General features: G+C 46.5%; 1 long non-coding RNA gene across 2 annotated transcripts; it reads right to left on the bottom strand.

Annotated features, from left to right (window-relative positions):
* Positions 1-1,784: 1,784 nt before the first annotated feature.
* LOC139030366 (uncharacterized) lies at positions 1,785-4,950 on the bottom strand. 2 transcript variants are annotated; one of them, XR_011482711.1, is made up of 4 exons: positions 4,521-4,950; positions 3,799-3,893; positions 2,456-3,288; positions 1,787-1,980 (listed from the first exon to the last, which is right to left on the bottom strand). It is a non-coding gene; the product is annotated as an uncharacterized lncRNA (long non-coding RNA). The 2 variants fall into 2 exon arrangements; XR_011482710.1 differs by having other exon boundaries at positions 1,785-1,980; positions 3,799-4,950.
* Positions 4,951-12,968: the final 8,018 nt, after the last annotated feature.

The raw sequence follows: 12,968 nt of genomic DNA, 5'->3' as shown, positions 1-12,968 counted from the left end.
CTCATGCCACGGGGCAACTAAGCTCACGCATCACAACTACCGAGGCTGTGCTCTTGAGCCCAGGAACCGCAACTACTGATCCCACACGCCACGGCTACTGAAGCCCATGTGCCTAGAGTCAGTGCTCTAAAACAAGAGAAGCCGCTGCAATGAGAAGCCCGTGCACCACAACTAGAGAGAAGCCCCCACTTGTTGCAACTAGAGAAAAAACTATGCAGCAAGATCCATCACAGCCAAAAATATAGAAAGAAATGAAATTATATATAGGCCTGGTGTGCTGCAGCCCATGAGGTCACAAAGAGTCGACAGGACTTAGCAACTGAACAACAACAACAACAACATATTTTAAAGAGAGTACGGGGGCAGTGGATTTGACCCTCAGGACAGTGTGCGGGCAGTGTGAGAGGTTGTGTCTCTTGTCCAGGTTCACAGAGCCTGTGGGCAGAAGAGCTGAGATCTAAATCTGGGTGAGTCTGGCCCCGACCCCCATGGGGTCACAAAGAATCAGACATGACTTAGCAACTGAACAATGTAGTTTAAAAAGGGAGGTTGGAGGAAATCATCTTCCAGTGGGGAGAAGAAGGAAGGATGACCTATGACAGCTGGTGGTTTCCATGTTAGGAGCTAGTCAGCCACCAAGAGGGGTTAATCAGAATTTCAGTTCTGAGATTTATACACTGACCTAGCCTCATGGGAATCTTACTTTGATATCTTCAGATTCTTAAACATGATTTTTAATGTCGTTAGAATAGATGCAGATGAGAGTTGCATAAGTCACAATGAGTTTGAACTTTAAAAATACATTTGTACTCAACAGTATGCTACAAAGTTCCTATTTTCTTTTTAACCTTTTAAAAAAGTATAGCATATGTACAGAAAAGTGCACAAATCATGGAGTACAGCTCCATAAATTATCACAAAATAAAGACACTTAGGTAAGGAAAAAAAAAAACCCTTCCTTTTCTCCATTTTTATTTGCAACTCTGTCTTTGCCCATCTTCTCTTCTGCTCTCCTCACTTCCCAGGCCTCCCAAATACCCTGGGCGTGGGGGCAGGTGATCTTTGGAGGTTGTTGTGCTTCCCAGGTGGTGCAAGTGGTAAAGAACCCACCTACCCAAGCAGGAGACTAAGAGACCTGGGTTCGATCCCTGAGTCGGGAAGATCCCCTGGAGAAGGAAATGGCAACCTACTCCAGTATTCTTGCCTGGAGAATCCCATGGAGAGAGGAGCCTGGTGCGGGCTACAGTCCATAGCATCATAAACAGCCAGACACGACTGAAGTGGCTTAGCATGCACGCATGCATGTGCCTTCTGGACAGCGTGACCTTTGGAGCCAGAGTTATCCAGGTCAGGATCTCAGCGCTTCTGCCCGCAGGCTCTGTGAGCCTGGACAAGAGACATAACCTCTCTCACCCCTGCCCACAAACTGTTCTAAGGGTCAAAGCCACCGGTCCCCATCCTCCCCACAGGACCTGTGCATGCTGGCACTCCACATACAGTGTCCCCTGTGACAAGTCACTGCACTTTCATTTTTATGCTTTTGGCTGGACCTTTTAAAAGCCTGTGAGACAACCCTCATTATTTCTGTTTCACAGATTGACACCACAGTGCCCACTGAGGCAACATGACTTGCACAGTGTCACAGTGTCAGCACCACAGGGAAGAGTGGACTCTGGGCTCTGGGGCTGCGCCAACCACGACCTGGAGCTGCAGCCTTCCTGACCCGGGTGCGGAGACTGGGGCGGGAGTTCGGACCAGCCCACAGCCCCGTGGCCATCCTGGTGCTTTCGTGACCCAGGGGAGCCTGGTTCTTTAAGAGACCCACCCTCAGCCTCATCAGTTTTCTGAAACAGACACAGATACCAACCTTATAACAATGGCTAATAAAAACAGCTCCCTCAGCAGGACTGCATTCCAGTGGTGCCTAATAATAGCTGCAGACATGAGTGAGGAATTCACTGGCTGTGTAGAGTGTGAGACCTGCCAGGATAAGATGGAACGTGGAGCAGTCAGGGCCAAGGCAGGGTGTGCAGCCAGCGTGGGGCGAGGCTGGAAACCGGGCATCTGGCCGGATGAGGAGGGCAGTGGACTAAAGGCGGGCCCCATCCTGGCCGAGTCAGCAAAGCTGGGTGGCTCAGGCCATCATCACACAAACACCATTGGACGGTGACCCCCATCCAGGTGCCCACGGATACCTGGGCGGGTGTTCGGAAACTCAAGGGAGTTTCAGAAAAAAAAGTCACTCTTTCTAAGCTACTCAGACATTTATTTAGAAGTCGGGTCAGTCCTCATATTATAGACATGAGACTGACAAGCAAGTAACCCAGGAGTGGTGGCCTTATGCCATCCAGAGGGATTGCAGAGGACCAGGACGAGACCCTGCCTTGAGAACCAGTTGGGTCAAGCCCCATGATTCCTCCGTGGAATCAATCCTCTCACCATCTGCCCTCCTTACCTGGATCTGTTCTGTCCCTGCCTTTTCTCTTCTCCATGAAGCTCTGGGAAACAAGACCATCGCGTGCTCAGAGCGGAGGTGTTTGTCCACAGTGCTCCCTGGTGTTAATTCATTTCATCTGCACAGTCTTACAAGGTAGGAACTACGATCATGTCCATGCACACACGGACACTGAGGCACAAGAGGTGAAGCAACTTGTCCAAGATGACACAGTGAGTTAAGAGGTGAGCGTGGGACCTGACCCCAGGCCATCTGGTTCTAGAGCCCACCCTTCTACTTCAGCTGCAGTCTAACTCACACTGCACAGTTCAGGCTCCCTAGACTCCGGCACTGTCTTCCAAGCCAACCCCAGGGCCCAGGGCAGCACTGTCAATTAAAGGTCTGGTATGTGGCTTGCTGCCTCCCCTCCCAACTTGTCTCCTGCCACCTTGCTGAAAAATGCGAATCCCCATTCAGAAGGTATAGACTCTGGCCCGCCTCACAGCCCACGCCCCTCTAGGCTCACACACTTCTCCCCTCTCTGTCCAGCAGTCCCCAGAAGAAGTCCCCTTCTTCTACAAGGCAGAAGAGAGGGCTGGCTGAGAGTTTGGGCCCAAGTTATCCCACTGGGGTTCTACTGCCAACCCAGCCAGTTACCAGTTTGGTCCCCTCAGATAAGTTTCTTGACCTCTCTGAGCCTGTTGCTTTATTTATGAAATAATAAAGAAAATACCTTCCAGAATTATGGCGAGGAATGACAGTAGGCATACCAATTCCTTAAAAGGGAGCTGGCCGCACAGGAAGTATTCAGGAAATCTTAGCACTTACTGTGACCACATCTTGTCACGCAGACTCTGAAACCATAAAATCAGAAATTCCGCTTTCTAACCACAACTTTCTGCTTTTTATTCTTAAAGATCTCCTGCCCTCCGTAGGCTACTCTGCTGTGTTGGTGTCCAAAGGGCCGGAGTCCCCATTCCCAGTTGTATCGGCCACCTCCTGACTTTTTTCCTACTTGGTTCAGGCATCATGATCAATCACTTTACTGCCATCTTATAATTACCCATGATTTCCTCATACTTGATCTGTATCTGTTAGTATTAGGTTCAGTGACATATAATAGAAAACTCACAATAGCAGTTCTTAAGATCACTAGTTTATTTCTCTCTCACGTAAAAGGAATCCCAACTGGGAGGTGGGACGGTGGCTCTAACTGGATCAAGGACCCATGCTCTTCTCTTTCTGTTTGCACATCGTCTCATAGCCCAAGAAGGCTATTTGAGTGCCAGCCATGGTGTCAGCATTCCAGACAGCATAACAGAGGAAGGAAGGGGAGAGGAAAACAAAGAGCCTCAGCAATCTACCTTTCTGCTCTGGAACCTTCCCATCCAACACCTTCCTCTTATCTCTCATTGTCCTGCAGCCAGTCACAGAGGTCCACCTAGTTGCTGCTTAATTCCTGTTCCAAATAAAAGGAAGAAGGAGGAGGATGGTCCTACCACTGTCCATGCTTGGCCAATGCACAGCCAGTGATGACTTCGCCAGTCACTTCTGCTTCCAGGCCGTCCCTATGGCTGGGGAAAACAACAGTCATGCTGACAGAGGTCCCCACTCCTGGACAAGGCCATGTCCCTCTCTTTTGCACGCTTTCCCGAAACGCTTCCCACTCCTGTTCCTGGCAGAAGGTCTGGCCTCTCCTCCCACTTCTCAGCCGTCCCTCTTGTCCCTCTGAAGCTGCTCCAGCTGCACCAGTGGGTGCCCAGGCCAGAGCACCCCCTCTCTCCTGCAATCTCACAGTAGCGCTCAGCCCAGAGCTTAGTACAAACCAGTAGAAACAAAGGAGGGAGCGAATGCACTCACAGCAAATGGCTTGAGCCCTTAGCTGCTCCCACGACACTCCAGGATCTCCAGGGCTCCATGCAGAGCAGGCCCGGAGCAGGCTGACTGGGGCCATCTCAGGGACGGGTTTCCCCCAGCACCCCCTCAGTTCCTCCTCTGAGCCTCTGATGAGCCTTGGAATAGCGGGAGTCCCCCCTGCAGGAAGCTCAGAATCTGGCTCCGCAGCCCCCTCTGCCAGGACACTTACCGGCAGCCCCCGGGCTCAGTCCCCACTAGCAGGTGGCACTGGGGATTCGACTCTCAGCAGAAAGCACCTCGAGAGAGAAAACCAGCATTCCTCCATGGAAAACGGCTCCCTTGCATTCTTGGCTGCTGGTGAGGGACCATCTGGGTGGGGACGTCCCTGGGTTCAGGACCAAGTGAGATCGCCACCCTACCCCCCGGTAAACGGAGGGGAGCACTGACCTTTGAAGCCCTCCAGCCCTCCTGCTCAGAGCCTCGGATCCCGAGGTGCTGGGCACCCAGGCCTGGGGTGCAGCTCTGAGGGTTCATGCTGTTCCCAGGGCCCCGCATCACCTACCCACCTCTGCTCCCTTTGGGACTCATGAACCCTTCAGTCAGGAAAACACTTAGCAGCTAAGGGTTCCTACTCAAGTGTGAGAAGTCTGACTTAGAGGTTGCTATAAAAAGGAACAAAAATAACAGATGTGCCTCTTGGTCTGTCTTTATGTTCCTTGTTTCATTTATCACACACATCTTGCAATAGCTACTCATTTTCACATTCGCCTCCGTCACTTCCTCCCTCCAACGTGAACTACTTAAAATAACAACTGCCACTGAGGGTCAGTCTCAGAGCGGCGCAGAGCAGGCAGCTGCCCCAGGAGAAGCCTCAGGTGACCTTTGCCCCCAAGGTCCTCACCGCCTCTCTGGCCTGTCAGCAGACAGAGGCAGCGCTGAGTAAGGAGGCCTGGGGACTCCCCTCCCACTGCAGAGGCTGGGATGACATTGGAAACTTTCGTGAGGACAGGGTTAGCTAGGAGTGCGAGAGAGAAGAACACAGACCGTCTAGCATGGAAGGAACACCTGATCAGAGATAGGACCTGTTCCTGTCCAGTATGTTCTAACAGCATGCTATGTGGCCATGGGCAAATTGCTTCCCCTCTCTGGGTCTCAGACTCGCCCTCTGTAAAATAAGTCTTTTGTGCTGGGTCCATCCCTGGAGCCTCTCCAACACTCAGTTGTTGTCATTGTTCAGTTGCTAAGTCATGTTTGACTCTTTGCGACCCCAAGGACTGCAGCACGCCAGGCTTCCCTGTCCTTCACTGTCTCCTGGAGTTTGCTCAAACTCATGTTCACTTAGTAGGCGATGCCACCCAACCATCTCAGGCTGCCCCCTTCTCCTCTTGCCCTCAGTCTTTCCCGGCATCAGGGTCTTTTCCAATGAGTCGGCTTCTCATATCAGGTGGCCAAAGTATTGGAGCTTCATCTTCGGCATCAGTCCTTTTTAATGAATATTCAGGGTTGATTTCCTTTAGCATAGACTGGTTTGATATTGCAGTCCCCTAAATCTCTTCTTCAACCCTTACCAACTAGGCTTGCCAATGCCTTAGCCATCTGCCTGTTCATGTCACGCCTGCTCTAGTGTAGTAGACTCTGGATTGTTCTTCCAGAACCCCGTCAGCCCCTACAGTCTGTTCTCCTTACGGCCACCAGACTTTTCTCAGTGCTGATCTCATGTGCTGTTTAAAATCCATCACTCTCCATTGCATTCAACTCTTGAGCCAGGCATAGGACAATTGGTCACTGTATTACTCTATCTTTCTTTCTACGGCTTTCAACTTCATTCCCAAAAAGTTGTTGAGCACCTGCTATGTGCCAAGCACTGTTATAGGAGCTCAGGACATAGGGCATGCTAAGTCACTCAGTCATGTCTGACTCTTTGTGACCCTTTGGACTGTAGCCCGCCAGGTTCCTCTGTCCATGGGACTTTTCAGGCAAGAATACTGGAGTGGGTTGCCATGTCATAAACTTGTAATGCCTGGTTAAATTGTCACCTCGACTCACTTCACCCTTCATGCCCAACTGCAGGCTGAGCTCATTGCCTCCTCCTCTGTGTGAAACTGCCCTATCTGGCCAGTCTGTGTGAGCTGAGAGCAGGAACTTTGTGTGTGGTGTGAGGTAGAGGTCAAAGTCCATTTTTGTTCCATAAGGACCTTCAGTTATTCCAATACCATTTATTGAAAAGACATTTTTCACCCACTGAAATGCATTAATGCTTTTTCAGAATAGCAAGTTATATTTTTAATATATATATATGGATTTACTCGGGTTTGATATTTATTCCATTGTTCTATTTAATCACCCATATGCAAAATACATATTGTTTCATCTATTGTGACTTTATAGTATGTCTTGAAATCTAACCATAAAAGTCCTCCAACTTCAATCTTTAAGATTGTTTTGCTTATTCTAGGCTCCTTTGCAATTTCAAATATTAATACATTTATAGAACTAGCCTTGATAATAGAAGTTGATATTTCTACAAAAAGTCTGACGGAATTATAATTGGGATGCCATTTACAGATGGCCAACAGGCACACAAAAGAATGTTCAATATCACTAATTATTAGAGAAATTCTAATCAAAACCACAATGAGGCATCACCTCACACCAGCAAAAATGACCATCATAAAAATGTCTACAAATAATAAATGCTGGAAAGGATGTGGCCACTTGATGTGAAGAGCTGACTCACTGGAAAAGACTTTGATGTTGGGAAAGATTGAGGGCAGAAGAAGAGGATCACAAAGGATGAGACAGTTGGATGGCATCACTGACTCAATGGACATAAGCTTGAGCAAACTCCAGGAGATGGTGAAGGACAGGGAAGCCTGGCGTGCTACAGTCCATGGGATCGCAAACAGTCAGACATGACTTAGCAGCTGAACAACAGTTTGAGGACTAAGCAAGAAGATGCAAGTGAAGAGACATAGCCAGTGATTTGAGTAAGAGTGTGGAATGAGGCAGCTTCAATTCAAATCTCATTTTCTGCACCTAGTAGCTGTGTGACTCTGGGTGAGTGATTTCACGTCACCTCGTCAGTGTCTCACCCTGGCAGGGTCACTGTGCTTGACTGGGTGAGATAACCAGTGCCTGGCATGGAGTAAGGGCTCCATAAATGTTAGCTGTTCTATTACTAGACAGTCAATGAAGGCTAAATCCTTTCTGTTTTCTGGCATGCATAGCAGGAGTGGATCTGCTCATAGACTGCAGCATTTGTGTGCATTTCCTTTAAATAAATGTAATCCTCCTTGCAACTCCACCCCACCCTCACCCTCAGAGGAGGCAGGAAATTCAGCCTCAAGTATATGCAGAGCTCTCCCCACCCCCATACTCAAGAGGAGCTGAGGTCTGAGAGCATTTCTCATGGACACTCTGGAGTGTGGCTCTTTCCAGATCCAAGTAGGAAGTGTTCCTGGCACACCTTTGGCTGACCCTGGCAGTCCCACTCAACCCCTTGGACAGAGTCTTAACTGGGTCACCACTAGAAATTCACCATCTCCCTTCCAGGCTTATAAGACTGTCTCAGTCTAGGTGGGGAGAACCCAACCTCCCCAAATCCTGCAAAACCTGCAGCGATACTCCCTCAAAGGGTGGGTGTGGGGCAGTCAGAAGGGCCAGGCAACTTTCTAACTTAGCAGGCAGGCCGGGGGCTGGAGTCCACTGGAGTGGATGGCTAGTCTGGGTGTAAGGGGGAGAGGGAGTCGGCAGGGGTGAGGGGGCAGGGGCAGGGCAGAAAGGAAAAGGAACCAGAGTTTCAATATTTATTTTTCCTGCTACCTGTATACTTGAAAACTGCAGGGCTAGCGTTCTCTCCTGTAGATAGGCGGCTCTGGAATAAATTCACCCTCTCTGTGGGCAAATGACCAAGTTTCAGCGTGTTGCAGCTTCCTGCAGTCCTGCAGGTTCCTTCTCCTCCTCGTTCATTCTTGGCATTTATCCCACTCCCAGGCACTGTGGCTCTGCACCTTAGACTCTCCCCTCCCCTGTCCCCTGCCCCCGACTTTTACAAAATGTCCATGCGTGACCCCCCCCCCCTTCCAGAAGTTGACTGAATTCATCTGCGGTGGGGCCCAGCTACAGGTTAATTTGCGAAAGCTCCTCAGGTGACTGTGATGTGCAGGCAGGGCTGGGAACCACTGGGTTAAGAGCTTGTGCATTTTGGATGAAATGGGTGAATCTGCAGTGTCCTTTGACGCCTCCCTGCTGATACCTCCCGAGCCTCATGTAAGATGGTTACTGATGCTCCAGGGGCATTTCCTGATGGGAAAGGTCTTGAATTGAAAATCAATGTGGAGTCCTGTTTGACCTTTGGTGAACAAACAGTCTGCAGCTTGGTTTCCCTTTGAAAGGGGGAATGAGAGAGAGAAACTTCCACCATATATATTCCTCATGGGATTATGGGATATAGCTGAAGAAAAAAGTTATAGAAAAGGCTATTTTTTAATATCCCTAATAAAGTCAGTACCCCAGTGCAGGCAATATGTTTTAAAATCTTTACCTCTCTGCCAAGCTCACAGCAATTTTACCTCTAATCCTAATAGAGAATAGCAAGTTGGGGACGGGGAGGGGATTGACTAATCAATAAGACAAATAAAATGTAAGCCTGGCACTAGCTACAAAGTAAGAGAAGTATAATAACCTTATTATATGTAAAATATATATGTAAATCAGAAAATACACGGGGTGAAAAATATGAGTTCATGTTGGCAAACAATTTAATGCTTTTGGTGTAATAATTTTATCAGTTTTCATTGCTTCACTGCTATAGTTTTTTTACTTAGGTTCCATCTATTGTCATCCCTAGGGATGAAAATAATGTTTGGGCTTAATTAGGAGCTTTGCAAATGAGAGTCATCTATTCTAAGCTGAGATTTAGTTGTTGTTTAGTTGCCAAGTTGTGTCTGACTCTTTTGTGACCCCATGGACTCTAGCCCACCAGGCTCCTGAGTCTATGGGATTTCCCACATAAGAATACTGGAGTGGGCTGCCATTTCCTTCTCCAGGGGATCTTCTTGACCCAAGGATTGAACCCAAGTCTCCTGCATTGCAGGTGGATTCTTTATCACTGAGCCACCATGTAAGCCCCAAGAGATTTAATAATCAGATAATTTTTAGTCACTCCCATAAATTAAAAGGGAGTGTAGTAATAGTGCTTAATAAGTGCTAGATACTGCTCTGATAGCTTCACATATGTTTTAATTCTCAAAAATGACAAAGTCCAAAGGAAAGTACTTTTATTATCCTCATGTTACACAAGAGAAAACTGGAATATACAGTACTTAAGTAACTTTGCCAAGATCACACCAGTAAATCAGAGCGAGAGGAGGCAGGACTCAAATTCAGGCAGTCCACACAGCCACTTTGAAAGGGGCCTATGGGACTGCTCAAGTCCAGGTGAAAGGGAATGTCTGATTTAGCTCTCCTACTGATTCTTCTGTCCAGAAACCTCATCCCAAACTACAGAACACATGCCTTTCTCATTGCTTCTGGGAGGGTCAAAGAAGAATAGCACTGTCCAGCTGGGGAAGTGAAGACAAAGTCGCTCTGTCATGTCCAACTCTTTGTGAGCCCATGGACTATACATGGACTTCTCCAGGCCAGGATACTGGAGTGGGTAGTCTTTCCCTTCTCCAGGGGATCTTCCCAGCCCAGGGATCAAACCCAGGTTTCCCGCATTACAGGCAGATTCTTTACCAGCTGAGCCACCAGGGAAGCCCAGAAATACTGGAGTGGGTAGCCTATCCCTTCTTTCTAACCCAGAAATCGAACCAGGGTCTCCTGCATTGCAGGCGGGTTCTTAAACAACTGAGCTATAAGGGAAGCCCAGCTGGTAAGTACTACTAACAGTCAGAGGTACCTCAAGTATCAATTGATCAACAAATATTTACTGAATACCCATCAAAACATTAAGGGTAAAAGAGCAAAGGAGGTAAGGTCTTTACAAGAGTTTTATCTTCTGGTGAGAGAGCCTGACAAGTAGATAGTGCTGGGCCACAAAATAATTGCTACAGTGGAGCGGAGCACTGGGTTAGTACCTGGAGAGATGAACCCAAGCTTGGGAGGGCAGAGATTGTTGGGTAAGTTTTCCTGGAGAAGTGGCTGCATATTAGGAACACAGAGAAGTTTGTCAGATTGCCAAACCCAAGCCAACCAGAATCTCTTGGGCCTGTTTATAAAGCCCCTAAAACAGTGGTTTCTAAAAGAAGAGAATTAACGTCCCCTGGGAACTTGTTAAGACTTTCCACTCAATCAGCCCACAGGGGATTCTGATACAAACTCGAGTTTCAGCGGTGGTTTGAACCGTGGTTCTCAAACAGGCATCAGAATGCCCTGGAGGGCTCCTGGTCAGTGTTCACAAAGCCTTACAACCCAGATGGCTATGCTCCACCCGCAGTGAGTCTGAATAAAAAAATCTGCATTTCTGACAAGTTCCCAGAATGCACACTTGGAGAACCATTTCTTTAGAGGAGAAGATGGCCAAACTGCAATCTGAAGGGTAATAGTAAGGTGAAGAAGGCTGTGGGGAGTAGGAAGAAAACATACCGATCTTTCCATTGTAACCTTCTATTTATTTCTACTCTTAATTTTTCCTCCTATTTTTTGACTTATGCCAGTCTTGTTCTAATTCAGAAAGAATGTTTGCCTCATCCCTTTTCAACCCGACTTTCCTAATATACATATTTGAGGCTATAAACTTCTAAGTATTACTCTGGCTGTATCCCAAAAGTTTAGATATATTGTGTTTTTCATTGGCATTCAATTCTAAATACTTTCTAATCAAAGTTTTTTTTTCTTTTTTTTCCCATTTATTTTTATTAGTTGGAGGCTAATTACAATATTGTAGTGGTTTTTTGCCATACATTGACATAAATCAGCCATGGATTTACATGTGTTCCCCATCCCGATCCCCGCTCCCTCCTCCTTCCCCATCCCATCCCTCTGGGTCTTCCCAGGGCAAGCCCCAAGCACTTGTCTCATGCATCCAACCTGGGCTGGTGATCTTTCACCCTTGATAGTATACTTGTTTCAGTGCTGTTCTCTCTAAACATCCCACCCTCACCTTCTCCCACAGAGTCCAAAAGTCTATTCTGTACATCTGTGTCTCTTTTTCTGTTTTGCATATAGGGTTATCGTTACCATCTTCTTAAATTCCATATATATGCGTTAGTATACTGTATTGGTCTTTATCTTTCTGGCTTACTTCAAAGTTTCTTTTAAAAAAAATGGAAGTATAGTTGATTTACAGTATTTAGTTAGTTTCAGGCATACAACACAATGATTTAGTTTTTTGCAATTATATTTCACTATAGGTTTTGGATTTTGGATATAATTCCCTATGCTATACAGTAAATCTGTATTGCTTATCTATTTTACATATAACAGCTTGTATCTATTAACCCTGTATTCCTAATTTGTCCCTCCTCCCTTCTCTCCCCACTTTGGAAACCGTAAGTTTTCTATGTCTGCAAGCCTTGTTTCTGTTTTGTATACAAAGTCATACAATTCCTTCTTCAACTCAGGAGTTATTTGGGCTTCCCTTGTGGCTCAGTTAGTAAACAATCTGCCTGCAACGCGGGAGACACGAGTTCGATCTCTGGGTTGGGAAGATCGCCTGGAGAAGGGAACGGCTACCCACTCCAGTATTCTGGGCTGGAGAATTCCACGGGGTCACAAATTTCTAGACATGCAATTTTTTTGCGCTGATTTCTAGCTTGATTGTATTGTGCTTAGAGAACACAATGGGCTTCCCTGGTGGCTCAGTTGGTAAAGAATCTGCCTGCAATGCTGGAGAGGCAGATTCCATCCCTGGGTCAGGAAGATCCCCTGGTGAAGGGAATGGAAACCCACTCCAGTATTCTTGCCTGGAGAATTCCATGGACAGAGGAACCTGATGGGCTACTGTCCATGAGGTCACAGTTGGACATGGCTGAGCGACTAACACTAGAGAACATACTTCTATATTTGAACTGTTTGAAATTGTTATGAGATGTCCCATCTGTGCTATAAAAAAAGGTATATTCTGCAGTTGTTTGATATAGTAGTCTATATATGTTCATTAAATCATGTTTGTTAATGTTTAATTCTGTACATTTCTAATTTTTTAAGTGTTTGTTCTATTCCTTATAAAGAGAGATGTTACTATTTCCTGTAATGACTGGAATTTTTTTTTACTCTCCATGAAGTTCTTACATTTTCTACACAGCGTATTTCAGCTATGTCACTAGGTACATTTAAAATTGCTTTATCTAACAATTTTGTGGCTGTTTTGTTTGGTATTAATACAACTACCTCAAAATTCCCCAGCTCAAAGTTTGCTCTTTTAAAGTCCAGCATTTCTGTCCTCGTGTGTTTCTAATGTCTTTTGTAAAAAGCATATTATATCTGACCATCTCTGTCATACACCTGAAGCAGTTAGTCCATTTTCACTTCCTGTAATTTTTGAGCTATAAGGATTTATAGCAACTTTTTTACTTTCCATTTATCCCACAATTTTGATGTTTCTATCATTTGATTATTTTTTACATCCCATTTATTCCCCAACCAGTTTGAAAATTGTTGACTCTATCTTTTTTAGGCAGGTACTCCAATAATGACAACATGAAATCTAAAGTAAATTAGTACCTTTACCCTC

Source organism: Odocoileus virginianus, chromosome 22 (genome assembly GCF_023699985.2).
Source record: "Odocoileus virginianus isolate 20LAN1187 ecotype Illinois chromosome 22, Ovbor_1.2, whole genome shotgun sequence".
Classification (NCBI taxonomy): domain Eukaryota; kingdom Metazoa; phylum Chordata; class Mammalia; order Artiodactyla; family Cervidae; genus Odocoileus; species Odocoileus virginianus.
Note: the sequence above shows the minus strand (reverse complement) of the source record. Positions and strands in the feature narration are given on the sequence as shown.